Source organism: Sceloporus undulatus, chromosome 1 (genome assembly GCF_019175285.1).
Source record: "Sceloporus undulatus isolate JIND9_A2432 ecotype Alabama chromosome 1, SceUnd_v1.1, whole genome shotgun sequence".
Classification (NCBI taxonomy): domain Eukaryota; kingdom Metazoa; phylum Chordata; class Lepidosauria; order Squamata; family Phrynosomatidae; genus Sceloporus; species Sceloporus undulatus.
The window spans coordinates 333,159,926-333,172,277 of NC_056522.1; the positions used below are offsets into that span (position 1 = coordinate 333,159,926).

Consider the following 12,352-nt stretch of genomic DNA (forward strand, 5'->3'; position numbering starts at 1 on the left):
CAGATGCACTAAAGCTCATGCTGCCAATTTCTTTCTTTCAGTTAATCTCAAAGGTGCTACAAGATCTTGTTCCTTCTTTGGAGATTTTAAAACAGAGGTTGGATTGCCATTTCTTGGCAGCACTTTAGCTGTGGGTTACAGCATGGCAAGAGTCTGACAACATGGCATTTGTAGTCCAACTGTATGTTACAAATTAGCACAAGTGATATTTCAGTTAAATACTAAGTAAACTTCCTAATAGTACAAGCTGTTCAAAGGCAATAGACTCTCCTTCATTAAATGTTCTTAAATAAATACAGGATAGCCACCTATCAGAAATGATATAGTAGCATATATCCTGCAAGACAGCGGGGGTCTGGGGCCTAAATACCCTAAAGGCACCAAATCCTGTCTGATCTTGGAAGCTAAGCAGTTTCAGCCCTGGTTAATACTTGGAAGGGAGACAGCCAACAAATACCAGGTGCTTTGGCTAGATTTCAAAGGCAGGAACTGGACAATCGACCTCTTGAGTATTCTTTGCCTAAGAAAACCCTATGAATCTCATGGGGTCACCATAAGTTGCCAAGCAAATTGAAGGGACATATATACACATACAGCATGGGTTTTGATTAAATTAATGTTAATTTTCTGACTCTGTGATAGTTATATGCTTCTTCCTGTTTCTGCTGTGTATGCTTTTGAATACCATTTGCTGGGTAATTGCAGCCAGAAAGGACTATTGTCCTGATACTATGCCTTGCTTATTTGTTTCCTGAGGAAACGAGATGTTTAACTAGATGGGAATTTGATCCAGCAGGGCTCTTTTCATATTTTATGACACACAGAAAACAGTAAGGCTTGTTTGTTTGTTTTGCTATTAGTACTTTCTGTAGGCAAGGGAAAACTGAATGGCTTCTCTACATGAATCAGACTTAGGAAATTGCACACTGAATGTCATTTGCTATATATCTTTTCTGATCAGCAGTATTGAACAGGAAACATACCTGACTGCAACTTTGCAGTTCTTCCAGAACAGAAAATAAATAGGGCACACAAGCAAGTATCTCAAAACTACCCTCTGTTCCCTTTCAGAAGGAGAAGAAAAGAATCACTCGTGCAAAACTCAGTTTATCCTTGCCATGGTCTACAGGCATTGCAACAATGCCTTGAGATCAATGGAACAAATGCCAAGTGGACAATAAAAAGATTTTTAGCTGTGGAGTTTGGTGCTTGTCCATTGCTAGAAAAGCTGTGCACAAGAGAGATGGCTATCAAGTTTCCAGCTGGTGATAGCCATTTGTTCTTCTTATGGACAAATGATTGCCCCTGTTCTGTCAATATTCAGTATGCTGTGATACACACCTTAATGCTTAGAAGGTTTAAAAAGTTACAATAGGCTGCAAGCATCCTCATGGCAGGTAATAAAATGTTTATAGTTTTATGTGATTCATATTTCCTTTAAAGCTTTTTTGGGAGACTGTGCCAGTGCTGTTTCCACAACACACTTTGATTATGGACTCAATTAGTGTACTAGTAAAATATCATTAACAATTGAGTTTGATTTAATACCTTTAAAGCCTGAACTCAGTTTTTCCAGTTCTAGTTCTAAGAGAACAGAGAATACCACACTGGGTTTCTGGCACACCTAGAATCTTGTGCTGTAGGAGGACCACTGGACACACACACATACACACGAGACACATCATATGATGGAAGGCACATTTTATTTAGGCTCAGTCAGTCTGAACAAAATTCTAGTGAGAGTTGGAACTTAAACTGAGAAGTAGCATTGAATGAGGGAAGCCTAGGAAACATTTTATTGCCAGCCCCGAGGATGCTCTGCTCAACAGAAGTTTTTACTCTCTCTCTCTCTCTCTCTCTCTCTCTCTCTCTCACACACACACACACACACACGTATGATGAAAGGATACTTAAAAAAAAAACACCAAAATTCCTACAATACAAAGTTAGGAAAATAAGATATCTACCCTGTCTTGGTAAACAAGCAGAGCTCTAGAAATGACAATGCATCATGAAACTCTTCCCACCCACTACCATGCATGCCAAGCATTGTTCTGTAGGTCTTTAGAAACTATTTTGCATCAAAGGCTTTCATGGCTGGCATCCATAGTTTTTTGTGGGTTTTTCGGGCTATGTGGCCATGTTCTAGAAGAGTTTCCTCCTGGTGTTTCGCCAGCATCTGTGACTGGCATCTTCAGAGATGAAGATGCCAGTCACAGATGCTGGTGAAATGTCAGGAATAAACTCTTCTATAACATGGCCACATAGCCCAAAAACCCACAAAAAAACTATATTCTGCATCGTTCTCATTTATTTGTTGGTTTTTTTTGGGGGGGGAAACCATTTTTAAATATTTAATTTTTGGGCCTGAGTTTATGAATACAGCTTCTTGTGAGTTGAGTGACAAAATTTCCAGGAATCAAATTGTGAGGAAAAATGAGAACTTGACTTTCCAGAAACATATGGCCCTTCCACATTTTACCTAATCCCCACAGACTTAGGGCAGAGGAAATATTTCCTATGTTTCTCTCAACTAATGCTATTTCTCAGTTCAAGGCCTGTAATTTTGTTCAGGCTGGTTATTATGGAAAAGAGAATAATGCACACTTTCCAAAGTATTGCCCTCCTCATTCTCCACAAGATGAAGAAAGCAGTGTATGAGCATTAATAATTGGCTGAAAGGAAGGTATAAAAACTACTGAATTTCCTCTGACTCAGACTGGTACACCCCTCATGGTGAGGTATTGTGCAGCTTTCAGAGAAATCAAGCAACTTATCTGGATTTGAAAGCTGGTAAATATTTATACTTGATTGGTTTTGTTTGGTGTACACAACTCCATTTTTGGTACTGTCCAGATGACTGCAGAGTCATTATTAGTACAAGAAGGTCACATTCATCACTGCCTTTTGCAGTGTTTTAGATTTGTTAGACCAACATTGAGGCCATGGTTTGCCCCACCAAGAGCTGTTCCTTTCACCCTTAGGAGACCATCCCTGAGTTAGGAAGAGATTAAAGAGAGAATGAGAGAGAGAGAGAGACTCAGAGCAAGAGAGAGAGAGAGAGAGAGAGAGAGAGAGAGAGACTCTTTTATACCTGCTTCACTGCATCCTCTCTCTCTGAGACCTGCTTCAGCTCCTCCAGTCTCTGGTCATCTTCTTCACATTGGATGTTGAGAAAATCCATGTATGTGTTTTAGTCTGTTTTTCCTTAAGTATAGCGACATCCCTCTTAGATTGGTCAGAAGTAGAAATTTATGTGCCATGCTATTCACCCTCCCTCATTTCTTTGTTTACTTTGAGAAACAGCTTGCATTGAGTATAGACTTTTGGTTTCTGTGGTTACCTTTTTCTATCATTTTAATACGGGAATGATTTTTACTGCAAAATCAGTTTGTCCTTCTACCTCAGTCTCATTTGGAGTCACTCTGGTTAATTGTCCATTTTTAAAACCTCCAGCCTATAAGGTCCTGAAGAGAGTTAGTGCCTGAAAGAGCTTATCCCCTCTCAAACCAGTAAAACCAGTGTACTGCACATAACATCTTGGCCACTTTGAACAAAAGTCCCATCACCTGAATGAGTTCTTTTTGGTACTGGAACTCAACCTTGAAGCAGACAGAATGAGAAGTTGGATCAGTTTTTAGGCAGAGTGTAGAAGTACAAAAGACCTGTTAGTAATTTAGCTAGAGTGGCCCCAAAAATCCCTGAAGAAGATAATATATATTAAACTATTTTTATTCTATTGCTCCCTAGTGGCACAATTTGTCATTTTCTTCTTTAAACTGGCTCTTTTTGTTCTTTAAGGGGCTGTACAGACTGCAGCTGCCTCTTTCTTCACTAGATTGGGCCCTGCATGCTGTGGTCCTGATCTGGCCTTTCCATGGTGCAAAAAGGAGCCACAAAAGGCAGTTCCTTTCTGTGCCATGGAAAGGGTGCTGTAGCCGCCAGCACCACAGCTTTTTAGCACTCCTTTGGTGCTGAATCATCTGGCAGAGGAGCACTGTGACGCTGCTCACTGTGTAGTGCGGTGTGTGGCATCATGCTGGCATGGGGACAGAGTCAGGGCATGTGTTGTGCAGATGCCATGCCCCCACTTCACCCTCCTGCCACCCTTTATGGCTGGTCTGTACAGCCTTTATGTTGCCTTCTCAGTTTCCGGATGCCTTGGAGTACAAACTACATCATTTAGTTTTTGGCTGAGGAAGGTGGGTTGTTTAGTCCAATACATCTGTAAACAGCCAGGTTTGGCAGGACCTATCAGTTAAATTTTTGTCGCTGATCTACACCTCTTTTTTTAGGCCCCAGAGTCCACTACCTCAGCAATATGTACGTTATTGTGTCACCCATCAAACACTGTAGGGTTTTTTTGTCTAGATCAGAGAAAGTTAATAAAAAAATCAAGGGCTAAATAGGCCTATTTTGTTTGGGAACAGCAGTTGGATTTATCTGGATATCTCCATTCCAATTAGAATATACCGATACACAGTAATACTGAAGCATTTTTTATTCTGCTAGAGCCATGTTTTTTGGGGGATGAGTTGCTGTATTGGTTCTTGTGTTTGTTTGATTGTTTTGGTGGAGAAATATGAAATTATAACACTTTCCACCAGTATCTCAAGTGGTGGCAGCCTAAGGAAAGCATCATCACTTGATTCTGAATGAACAGGACTTGTAATGCTGCATAATACACAATGTAAAATATTTTTTGGAAATAGAATCTATGGAGGATGGCTATAGGAAAATACATTGCCCTCTATCCTTGGGAGTTGTGGATAATAATAATATTTTTTATTTATATCCCGTCTTTCCATAAATATGATCAAGGCGGATTACAAAAGATTAAAAACATCACAGTACAAAGTTAAAAAACATCCCTACAAAGGAACAGGACTTAGACTACTTTATCTGGCCTCTGGATTGAAGTTGAGAGGAGATCCATTATATCCTGATTATTTTAATTAGCTGGAGGAAGTCACTATGGTCAAAAACACACTGCAGAAATAATCCAGTTTGATTCTGCTTTAACTGCCCTGGCTCAGTGCTAGGGAATTCTGGGAGCTGTAGTTTTGTGAGACATTTAGCCTTCTTTGTCAGACAGCTCTGGTGCCACAATAAACTACACTTCCCAGGAATCCCTAGGAACTGAACTAGGGCAGTTAAAACAGTCTCAAACTGGATTATTTCTGCAGACCTAATTAGATGGTTTGGACCTAATGCTGATTATTAAGGACATATTTTTGAAGAAATTATTTTGTGTACCTACGTTTGTTTACCCTGTAATATACTGACCGTGGGGAACAAATGGGACAGAGGGAGTGGCCAGAAGCTGCTCCTCTTCAATTGCCCTGGGACCATGGCAACCAGATGCTGTGCTCCCAAGCGTGCCCGCTGACACAGTCCTGACAAGAGTGGCAAGAAACTGCTCCTTTTACAGCCAATTTTGGGCCGTGTTCAGTGTCCCTGGCATGGCCTTGGCATGGCCTCTGAGCAATCTGGGAGCATGTGTCATGTGCATGCCCTGTCCCTGGATTAGCCCCATGGCAGCTCTTTTTGGCCCTCTGTTTGAGGCTCATATGAAAAAGGAAAAAAGCACTATGTTTATCTTATAAATTGGAAACAGCAGTTGTTGATCCTGCCACACATCCACTCAAAAGGAAAATGGATCTCTGAAATGAGATAACTGAGTCAAAGGACATTATCACATGGGAGGAATGTCTCCCAATTTCAAAAGAAAAGAAAGTAAGGCTAATTCAGAAATGAACACAAGTATGTGGATGGTTATGACATTACAGAAGAACACAGCACTCACCCCAAAGCCAAAGTAGTGCAAATGCAAAATAAATTATCATATGAGTACGTACCCTTCATAGTCTAGAATTTGAATTAGCACTCCTGCACATGCCCTGTGAGGGCAGAATCAGATCGTGACCTTTTTACACTTCCGGTGGGGCTTGCCTCTGGTTCCCGTGGTTTTGTCTTGTTTCATGTTATTTGTTCATTCATTACCCTTTATTTCACGTTATTTAGGCAATTCATCAATTCAAAACCAGTCCAAAGCAAACTTGTACTTGGTTTGAGCATTGGACTATGATTCTAGAAGGCAGGGATCGAATCTCACTGGGTGACCTAGTGCAAGTCACACTCTCTCAGCCTCCTCAGAAAATGGCAATGGCAAACCCCATCTGAATAAACCTACCAAGAAAACCCCAAAAGCGGTTTTGTGTGTGTGTGTGAGAGAGAGACTGTGTCTGTGCCTCTAAGTCTTGAGCTATGGGGGGAATGGGGGGAGAGAAGTAGTCCCTCCCATTTGGGAGAGCTGTGCTGCAGCCAGGTTGTGGGGGGCCTCGGTCCTCTCTAGTTCTAACCTGGCCCATTGGAGTCCCATTGAAGGCAATGGTGCTGCCTCGCCATTAGTCGGAGGTAGGGAAAAGGGGAGGGGAAGCTGTGCAGGAACCAGAGCTGGTGACTAAGGCTACATCCACACTGGAGAAATAACCCAGTTTGGCATCGCTTTAACTCTTTGTGGCTCAAAGCTATGGAATTCTGGGAGTCAGAGTTTGTTGTGAGCCCAGAGCGATGCCCCTGAGGGGAAGAAAACAATCTCCCATTCCCTAGGCTGCCCCACTTCATCCTCCCCCAAAGGAGGAGGAATGAGGGAAGAAGAAGAACTCTTTGGGGCTAATAAAAAAAGGTGGGGGGAGTTTTCTCTCTTTTTGAAGCCCCTGGCCCTGGAGGAAAGAAGGAAGGCAAAAAGCTCCCTGATGGGCACAAGGGGCCAGGAGCAGGGCAAGCCCTAAGCCCACCATTTTGGGCAGAGAGAAAGCTTGCAGGACACCTAATGGAGAGCCTTCCCCATCCCACACTCTTTTTTTGTCAAAACAGCTGCTTTTTCTCCTGGGAAAGACCTAGGAGCCCCGGAAGCTAAAACAAAAAAGAGGATCATGGAAGGGGGGGGGGGGGGGGGGGGGGGAGATACCAGGGCCAAAACAGATATGCATATCACACCAAACAACATTGAATTGAATGCGAAGTAGGCTGGGAATAGGATTTGTGAATTTGCTAGTTCACCAAATTTACTTAATTTTGGATTGATGTGGAATTGCGTTCGGAATGCGTTCCCATTTCCAGCGATTGCGTGAGGTAACCTATCACTCAATAATGTGAATACCCATGATTGCGTTCGGGATGACATTGGATTATACTTCCAATTTCTGTTGTGAGATAATGGGATAATGTAGAGCCTTCCCCCCTCCCGCTGGGAGAGATCATCCAGAGACATGGGGCGTGGTGTCATCAGTACGCTGATGACACCCAAATCTATTTCTCTATGTCCCCGACTATTGCAGTGACTAGGGATGGCATCTCTCTTTTGGATGACTGTCTTGGATCAGTAATGGGCTAGATGAGGGAAAACAAACTCAGACTGAATCCAGAGAAAATAGAAGTACTCGCGATAGGTACCCCAAGTCCAGGGATGGAGTTTTGTCACCCAGTTTTGGATGGGGTCACACTTCCCCTAAAGGACGAGGTGCACAGTTTGGGAGTACTCCTGGATCCGTCCTTACAATTGACATCCCAAATAGATGGAATGACCAAGCATGCTTGGTATCTGCTTCGGTTGATACACCAACTGCGTCCCTACCTGGACCGAAAGGACCTTGAAGCAGTAGTACTTACACTGGTAATCTCTCAGTTGGATTTCTGCAGTGCACTCTACTTGGGGCTACCCTTGTACCAAATTCGGAAGCTTCAATTGGTTCAAAATGCAGCAGCCAGATTGGTCACCGGAACATCTAGGTTTGACCATATAACACCAATACTGAAATCTCTTTGCTGGCTGCCAATTAGCTTCCGGGTGCAATACAAGGTGTTGGTTATTACCTTTAAAGCCCTACATGGCTCGGGCCTGAGTTACTTGAGGGAGCACTTCTCCCTGCATAATCCGCCCTGCACTCTCAGAACATCTGGGAAGTTCTTACTAGAATATTATAATACCAGGTTAATGACAACTTCACATAAGGCATTCACTGCCACGGCCCCAAGATTATGGAATGACCTACCGGAAGAGATCTGTCTCATTACTACCTTAGAGGCCTTTAAGAAGGCACTCAAAATGGATCTCTTCCAGTGGGCTTATCCACTGAATTCCATATAAAAAGGTTATGACAACTGCTCTTCCTTCACTGATTGTTGGCAAATAGACGAATTGTAATTTTTAGAGAACTAATAGGAATTCTTGGTAAATTCAGTGTTAGTATTTTATTGTTGTATTGATTGTAAATTGTACTAAGTGTCTTTTAAGGTTGTAATCCCGCCTTGATCCGTGGGAGAGGCGGGAGGTATAAATAAACTATATTATTATTATTATTATTATTATTATTATTATTATTATTATTATTCAAGAGAACAATCTTCCTCATGCCCACCAAAAATAATATCAGCAAACACTAGGTTGTGTTGAATAAAAAAATTAAAATTTATTCCCTAATATTAAATAATAAATAATTTAAGAGGGAAGTTATAGCCCACCTTCCTTTCCTTAGTCCACAAGAGTAATGTTGGCATTCTATGTAAGGTGAAACTGTTGCCTCTGGAAAGGAAGAAGAATTGTACTCCCAGTTGTTAATTCACATGAAAAATCAGAAAGGTTAAACTGATTTCTGTTACCTAAGGAAGTTTAATATGACACTGCTGAGATTATCAGACAGAGCCAATTGTCTGAAATTGGTCTGAGATACCAATGAAAGAAAGAAAGGAAAGGAAAATGCAGTTTTCAGAATATGTGTGAGACTTGCAACTTGATACTGTCCATAAGAAAACATCTATAAATGGTCAGTGCTAAAAACATGGCCCGTTACAGACTGCCTAAAAGCAGCGGTCTGCCGGTGCTGCCGGTTGCTCCACGAGGGAGCCGCAGCAGCCAAACCGCGCGACTCCCTCACTGAGCAAAAAGAAGCCCCAAAATGGCACTTCTTTCCATGGCGCTATTATGATGCTGCGAGGCGCCAATGGTGCACTCGCAGCGTCATATGCGCCATGCGACGTGCATCTGCAGCGCGTCCACTACGTAAAGATGGTGCCCCCATGTGTAAATGGACTCGGTCCGTATTAGGGTTAGGAGCGTCTGGAAGGGACGCCCCTTTCTCACCCTAATACGGACCCAGTCCATACTTTATGCCCATCTGTAACGGGTCCATGCTACATTAATCAAAATATAATTCATACAGCCAGTGCTATATATTGTGCTTGAAGGTAATGTCTTTCTGCAGAAATTTCGTTATTCAGTAAGATTCACCCTTCAAGGCCAGGTAAAATTTTAATGATATCTTGTATTTTGTTTAACATGCATAAAATTATAGGCAGTTCTTTGACTGCTCAAGGAACTTGAAAGTCTGATACAAATTTAGTGCTAAATTTTATGTATATGCACAGACATGCAGGTGTGCCCCCAAACCAAAGCCATAATTTGAACATTTTAAAATACATGTGCATAATAACATAGGTAAAAATTATGGCTTAACTCTGAATTCCTTTGCCTTTGAGAGGCTGCCAGTTATTTGCATTACTTCAGAAAAGGCTCCCCCCCCCAGTTTAATATCTTACTTATCACAAAAAAACAGGGTCCAGTTAGTTAAGGTTTCAGTTGAACGTGGAACATGACTTCCTAAGCTTGTCATGCATCAAACTGTTATGGCTGGCAATTGTTTAAAAAAATTCATTTTGTTATGAACTAGCCTGTTTTCAACTGGGCTGTTCAGAGATGGATTGCTTTCTGGAGTTTTTGACAGGTGTAATTGTTAAGGCGTCATCTGTTCTTGTTTGCACAAAATACATTTTAGCCAACTGTAGGACTTGCCCGCTAATCTTTCTCACATCATTCCATTCTTTGCTTGCCACTAGACAAATCCCCTGTTATTTGACCAGATGGTGGAAAATCCATTCTCATGATAAGTTGCTTCTAGTTTGCATTTAGATTACCTGCAAAAATGGAACAATTTACTACTCTGCCTCTAACCATCTCTTCCCTCCTTTTTTCCTTTAGTTTGACTTCTTGTAACTAATTATTTAAATTCTGCCCTGTGAGTTAAAATTAGTCATAGCTTTACATGTTTCACATGTATGTAAATGCATAAAGTTCCACCTTGAGTTATATGATGAGACCATCTAGATTTGAAGTGACATGTCAAGGTGGGAGGAGGAGTTGTCTGATGTGCAAATGCAGCCGTATTTGAAAGGGCATTTTGGAACTTTTTAGTGAAAGCATGTAATCTTTTTTTTTTTAAGTAAAAAAAACAGGCTATAGAATGGACAGTCTCTCTCTCTCTCTGTTTCTGGTAACACTTGAGGCAACAGAAAGAAGATATAAATATTAAGTGGGTTTTTGTTTGATTCTCACAAGAAGTTGAGTTGTATAGCTGGCATTTAGAAAATACCCTACTCCTGTAGCTGTTTTCTTTGATAGTACATATGTTACAAAGTTATTAACCTTTTACTCTTAGCAGTATCACAAGAGAAGAAACAGCAGGATGCTGATGCCCCAAAATACTATGTGAGAATGAGAACTTTTTGTTTACAAACCAAAGTGAAAGTGATTTCGGTTAACCGGTGCAAATTGATTAGGCTCAAATACTATTCAGTTCTTTAATTTTCAATTTTGAGAAAATATATACAAGAAATCAATTTAAAACCATAACATGGAACAGGAATATACAGTACCCAGAGTAAATAGCCAATATACAGTTAGATCTTGGGCAAAATCAATTTTTATATGGAACTTATGAGATCAACCCTCCCTGCTGACATAATGCGTTGAAGAACGAGTTATCAGAATTAATTTGGGCTAGGCTATCTGAAAGTCAGTTTCAGGGACAGAATATAAAACTGGCTTTATGAAAAAGCTTATTATTGCTAACCAGAAACTCCCCTTGCAGATTATCTACTTTGTGACTGACTTCACTGGAAGATTTTCCTGGATGCAGGAGTGATTGAAACCCATCTAGTAGCTAATCCTTCATTTCTGGCACCCACTGTTGTAATGATCGTAATGTTCCTATATAATAGATAGGAATCTCTGTTTCATAATTTTATTCTTCTTATTGATAGAAATAGTATGTTAAATATGACAGTGATCAATTTACACATTGTGTTTCTATGATCAAAAATGTATTTAAGCTTTCATATATGGAGAGGTACATTATAGAAATAGTCAAGTTCCCTTTAAAAATTATGCCTGGGTGGTTTAGGATGTGATTCATATGATGATGAAATCCATCAGCATAGTTAACATGATCTGTAGATTGTTCAGAATAAACACTTCTATTGTTTAATTAAAATGGGTCCGCTGTATGTTAATTTCAGTACTATGTGTTATAATTGGCATTTTTATGATTATGGGATTTATGTGGATGATTGGCTTTAGACCAGCCATTTTCGTTTCATTTTATTTCATTTTATTTCATCATTCCAGATTTATAAAGGATGGATAAAGGAGAAATAATAAGAGCCTTTCCATAACTTTCAAAAAATTAATAGACATTAATTTTAGAAAAGAGGAACAGAGTATTAGAATATTCTAAACATATTTAGTGCCATTTTCATAACAATTCATCACCTACAGTATATCAAGTGACAATTGTAAGGAAAAATAGGCTAGAATATTTCCAATTATTTACATAAATAACTAACTATCAAGGAACTCTGATATTCAACTATGTAAAAACACTGTTCAATAAATATTAAAGCTGAAAACCTAAGAAAACAGATAACAGTTGCATAGTTTTGTACTAGTTGCTTTTCAAAGCAGAATACTCCTGTGAAATCTTATTAAAATAATCTATTGGAAAGCGAATAGATTACTCGAATTGTAGGTTAATTTTTTTCTTGCAACAATAGATGCTATACTAGTAACCTGAATTTAGTCAAGAATGTCTAAATTGAATCTTACGTTAAGTGCAATTCTTCATATCCCTTAATTTAAAATAAAAGCAATACTGAGTGGAATGGCTAATTGTAGATGCCAGAGTTATATGCTAGGCATTCATCCTCTGAAACTGAGGTCACTGGCCACATATTCATTAAAGACTTTATAAGGAAAGGTAGGAGAGTGTTAGGTGATGCAACTTTAAAGATTTTAATCAATCTGAATATTGATAGATACAAAGGAGAATTGGGAACCCAAATGTGAGGACAAGCTAAATCTAGTGCTAGCTAAATCTTGTATTACCCTTATTTTATATGCATACTGACACACACACGATTATTAAAATTTAGTTAATTAGGTTTTTTTTTGTGAATCCCATTTTTTTCCATTTTGAGAAGAAAAAATTGTGCTGCATTCCAAAAGTAGAATCTGTCC

At 39.9% G+C, this 12,352-nt stretch overlaps 1 protein-coding gene across 2 annotated transcripts in view; it reads left to right on the forward strand.

Moving 5' to 3' along the window:
* NPAS3 (neuronal PAS domain protein 3) overlaps positions 1 to 12,352 on the forward strand; it is a 952,772-nt gene that overhangs the window by 124,577 nt on the left and 815,843 nt on the right. The gene's annotated exons all lie outside the window — the stretch shown is intronic.